The 5,547-nt window shown below is 38.7% G+C and overlaps 1 non-coding gene across 1 annotated transcript; it reads left to right on the top strand.

Moving 5' to 3' along the window:
* Positions 1-889: 889 nt before the first annotated feature.
* LOC138837540 (small nucleolar RNA SNORA48) lies at positions 890-1,024 on the top strand. Its single transcript, XR_011375343.1, has one exon. It is a non-coding gene; the product is annotated as a small nucleolar RNA SNORA48 (small nucleolar RNA).
* Positions 1,025-5,547: the final 4,523 nt, after the last annotated feature.

Here is a 5,547-nt window from a genome sequence, read left to right as displayed (position 1 = left end):
GAAAATCAGCAGGAGAGGGAACTCAGAAGCACTTATTAACCAGTTGCCATTTATGGAACAGACCAGTCAAAAAAAGCAGAATACACATTCTTTCAAGTGTCCATGGAACATATTTCAAACTATATCATACTCTAGGATTCTAAGATATAAGCAAATCTCAATAAACCCAAAAGACATGAAATAGCATAGAATGAGTTTTGTCTACAAATGGAGTCAAATTATAAATCAACAAAGAAAAATCTGGAAATTTCTTGAAAGCTAAAACACACCTCTAAATAACCTATGGAGAACTGGAAAAGGATTAAAGCTGAATATAAAAAAAAAAAAAATCATGTGCCGGGTACTTGTGGCTCACGCCTGTAATTCTAGCTACTCAGGAGGCTGAGATCTGAGGATCAAGGTTCAAAGCCAACCCAGGCAGGAAAATCCATGAGACTCTTATCTCCAATAAACCACTAGAAAACCAGAAGTGGCACTGTGGCTCAAGGGGTAGAGTGCTTGCCTTGAGCTGAAGAGCGCAGGGACAGCACCCAAGCCCAGAGTTCAAGCCCCACGACCGAACAAAAAATCATGTGACAAAGTTGGGTAAGAACAAGAGGAAAAAAAATAGGAGAAAGTGAGAGAAAGGGTGAAATGTCCAAAAAGAAATGTAGCATTGAGGAGGTGAAGTTGGGGGAATGGAAAGTGGGGAAAAAACAAGGGAGGAGATAACACTGTTCAACAAGAAATGTACTCATTACCTTACATATGCAACTGTAATCTCTCTGTACATCACCTTGACAATAAAATTAAATTAAAAAAAGAAATGTACCCATTACCTTACTTATGTAGCTGTGACCACTCTGTACATCACCTTTATAATAACATTAAAAACTTAAAAATTATGTGATATTCCTTTTCTGAGCAAAGTGACATCAACTTCATGGTGTTCATCTTATATCATCCAGGGACAAAACTATCCCATGTTTATTCCAGCATGGCTTTTGATCTTTGCCTACATCTGGTTCATTCCTTTGACATACGTGAAAAGAAAAAAATGTGACAAAGTAAAAAGAAGGACAGAGAGGTAATTATATAACACTGCCTTAATCAATTTTCCACTACTATAACATAACATCGTAACCGGTGGAATAGATACACAATAAAATATTTTTGGTTCAAGGATATACACATCCTACCACCAACTGGTGCTTCACTTTGTTGTGGCAGGAGTTGAAAAGGAAAATAAGCATATAAGTCAGAGAGATAATGGGACCTGCTTCAAAGGTAACTAAGGTACTTCCAAGATAACATTAATTCATTCATGTAGATTGGAACTCTCATGACCTAACCACCTTTTAAAAGTTGAACCTCTTTATACTATCACAATGGTAGTTATACTAAGACATTTGTTTTTGGGGTTATTAACATCATAGCAAGTGATAATGACATACTTGGGAAAAAGAGGAAGTGTAAAATTGATTATCTGAGCCCTAAGCCCACCTCCAACTCAAGAGCCTAGAAATAAAAGAGCAAAACAAATCCAAGCAACAATACTCCATTAACTAATTGGAAGACTCAACATTTCATGCATAGATGTCAGTTTTCCCTAAATTGATAGGTAGCTATAAAACAATTACAAAATACCAATAAGATATTATATAACTTGATGTGAAATTATTCTAAACTTTATATAGAATAGAAAAAATACTAAAATAACTAAACTATTTTTGAAAAACAAAAATCTGGAGGAATTAGTAGATGCTACTATAGGGTAAACAGATATGTAGACATGCAGATCAATGGAATAAATTAATCTAAAAATGAATCCATGGAAATGTGCCCACTTGAAATTTTCAACAATGTGCAAAACCAACTAACTGCAGAAGAGATAAGCTTAAAATAAAGTATTAGAGAAATCAGACATCCATAGACCGAAAATAAAATAAACTCCACCTTAAGCCTCAGATCACACTAAAATTAATTCAAAATAAATCCCAAACTAAAAAGCACATAAAATCCTAAAATTTTCAGAAGCAAGAAATATATGCAAACTCAGTAGTAGATAAGAATGAACTATTGATCCATCCAACAATCTAGATGAATTTAAAGGATTATACTGAGTGAGGGTTCTTTAAAGCAATCCCAAAAGGTCAGATGCTGTATGATTCCATTTATATATCATTTGTGAAATGCCAACATTTTAGAAATAGATAACAGGTTAGTAGTTGAAGGAATTAAGAAAGAGACTATCCAGGAAGGGAAATAAAGGGGCAATGTGAAGTGTATCCTTTAGATTATGGAAATGTTCTGTATCTTGACTGTGCCAATGTCAGTGATATTGAGTATGATACTGTATTGTAGTTTAACAAGATATTACCATTGAGAGAAATTGAGTGAATAATAGAAAGGGTTATTGTTACATATAATTACATATGAACCTATACTTTCTCAGAAAAAAAGAACTTACTTATAATACTTAAAAGCCCTAAACCACTGCTCCCCAACAGAAATAGATTTTTTTCCATTTTTATTTTTATTTTTATTTTTTTGGGGGGGGTCCGGTCATGGGGCCTGAACTCTGGGCCTGGGAGCTGTCCCTCAGCTCTTCAGCTCAAGGCTAGTGCTCTACCACTTGAGCCACAGCGCCACTTCCAGCTTTTTTTCTTTTTGCTTATATGGTGCTGAGGAATCGAACCCAGGGCCTCAGGCATGCAAGGCAAGCGCTCTACCACTGAGCCACCTTCCCAGCCCTCCTTTTTTATTTTTTTGTCAGTCATGGGGCTTGAACTCTGGGCCTGGGTGCTGTCACTGAGCGCTTCAGCTCAAGGTTATTGCTCTTCCACTTGAGCCACAAAACCACTTCCAGTTTTTGAGTGATTAATTGGAGATAAGAGTCTCACACACTCTCCTGCCCAGGCTAGCTTTCAATCATGATCCGCAGATCTCAGCCTCATGAGTAGCTAAGATTATAGACATGAGCCACCGGTGCCTGGCTAGAAATAGATTTTTTAAGTACACCCAAAAACAGTCTCAATGCAACTTTATAGAGGATCTAGAAAATAGTTAAAGGATTATAGCACCAACCAAATGCCTGCTCAAGAAAATTTTAGCTTGAATGTTTCTACCATAAAGAATCTATACATGAAGATGCTAGACACCAGTGGCTCATGCTTCAAATATTAGTTACTCAGGAGGCTGAGATCTGAAGATCATAGCTCAAAGGCAGTCTAGGCAGAAAAGTACAAGAAACTATATCTCCAATTACTTGGCAAAAATGCTTGACTGGATCAGAAGATTGTTGCCAGCTATGAGTGAAGAAGCTGGGCAAGAGCACAAAGATCTGAGATCAAGCTCCCCAATAGCATAAACAGAAAAATAAAGAAACGATAGATGAGGATACAGCTATGTTTAAGCCAAATTAAATATTATATAATATATATCCACACATACAGGTATAAGTGATATATAGATACATTGAATATATTTTACGTTATTATATATAGTATGGTTTGAATATGATATGTCCTCCATATATGTTAAAAACTGGGTACACAGATGGTGAAACTATTTTGGGACATGTTCAAAATTCTAGAAGTTGGGTCTAGCTAGAAGAAGTAGGTCACTTGAGGTATGCCTTTCAAGGACATATCTTTTTCCTGGCTTTTATTCATTGTTCTCTCTCAGCTTGGTATTGTATAAGTGTCAGTCCAGTTTCCAGTTTCCTCCCTTTAACCAGAAAAAGCAAAGAAGGACTTATTCACAAATTTTAATTGGTCTTTTCTAGCCTGTCTAGTAACATTGGAGGAATTCTAGCAGGTGCCTGTTTGTTTGTAAACTTGAATTTTTAGTGGAAGAAGTACTGCCCATGGGTGATTTCAAACCTACAGACTCTTGAAATAAGAGATTCTCTGTAGGAGGCTGGGAAGGTGGCTCAGTGGTAGAGCGCTTGCCTTGCATGCATGAGGCCCTGGGTTCGATTCCTCAGCACCACATAAGCAAAAAGAAAAAAGTCGGAAGTGGCGCTGTGGCTCAAGTAGTAGAGCACTAGCCTTGAGCTGAAGAGCTGAGGGACAGCGCCCAGGCCCAGAGTTCAGGCCCCATGACTGGACCCCCCACCCAAAAAAAAGAGATTCTGTGTAGGGACACCTAAAACCCAGATCACCAAAAACCAGAAGATAAGTTGCCATGAGTCTCCTTAGGAAATTGAGTCAATCAAAACTAGCCACAATAAGCTGGGTCCTGGTGGCTCATGCCTATATTCTGAGGATCGAGGTTCAAAGCCAGCCCAGGTCCATGAGACTCTTATCTCCAATAAACTACTAGAAAACTGGAAGTGGCACTGTGCCTCAAGGGGTAGAGCACTCACTTTGAGCTGAAGAGCACAGGGACAGCGCCCAAGCCCAGAGTTCAAACCCCATGACCGACAAAAAAATATATAGGTAATTATATGAAATAGAAGGAAGATTTTTATTTGGGGGGGGGGGTCTGGTCGTGGGGCCTGAACTCTGGAACTGGGCGGTGTCCCTCAGCTCTTTATCTCAAGGCTACCACTCTACCACTTGAGCCACAGCGCCACTCCGGCTTTTTTCTTTTTGCTTATGTGGTGCTGAGGAATCGAACCCAGGGCCTCAGGCATGCAATGCAAGCACTCTACCACTGAGCCACATTCCCAGCCCCGGAAGATTTTTTTGTTAAGTTGACCGTGGCCCTGGAAATAAAGTATGGGTGGAACAAATGTGGAAGCAGTAGAAAAGAAGTAGAATGAGTTTTCCTGGATCCACAGCTAAAATAATTCAGTTATTCACATATCTCATTTGATTTGACTAAGGAACTATTCAGTGAAGCAACTTAGAGTCTAAATTCTATTTGAAAACTTATTACCCTTTTGTTCTAAGTTATCACTAATAAAGATAAAATCCACTCCAAAACTTCCCCACAGTGACTTCTATAATTCTAAATTTTACCTGGTAAAATTGTGCCTTATAGAGAGATAAAAGTTTAAGATAAAAGGTAAATTTTCTGTTTTCTTTTCTTTCTTTTTTTTTTTTTTTTGCCGATCATGCAGCCTGAACTCTGGGCCTGGGCGCTGTCCCTCAGCTCTTCTGCTCAAGGCTAGCACCCTATCACGTGAGCCACAGGGGCACTTCTGGTTTTTGTGCTTATGTGGTGATGAGGAATTGAACCCAGGGCCTCTTGCATACAAGGCAAGCACTCTACCACTGAGCCACCTTCCCAGCCCACTTTTCTGTATTTTCAAAATATTCTTTGGTGATAGATACTATGATATACTTCAAACAAAAGTACAAAAAGTGAATGGTTGTATAGTTTAACTGAATTATATTTGGGTTTCCCAATGTTGAGAAATAGGCATACATAACTCAAAAGCCCCAATATCTGGGATTTAGAATCTTTTTTTTTTTTTTTTGCGGGTCTTGGGGCTTGAACTCAGAGCCTGGGCTCTGTCCCTGAGCCTCTCTGTGCTTAAGGCTAGGGCTCTACCACTTGAGCCACAGCACCACTTCTGGCTTTTTCTGTTTATGTGGTACTAAGGAATTGAACCCAGGG

The sequence above is a fragment of the Dipodomys merriami genome, unplaced genomic scaffold, assembly GCF_024711535.1.
Source record: "Dipodomys merriami isolate MVZ:Mamm:240054 unplaced genomic scaffold, mDipMer1.0.p SCAF_27, whole genome shotgun sequence".
NCBI lineage: Eukaryota > Metazoa > Chordata > Mammalia > Rodentia > Heteromyidae > Dipodomys > Dipodomys merriami.
The sequence above is the reverse complement of the archived record's forward strand: the minus strand, read 5'-3'. Positions and strand labels throughout refer to the sequence as shown.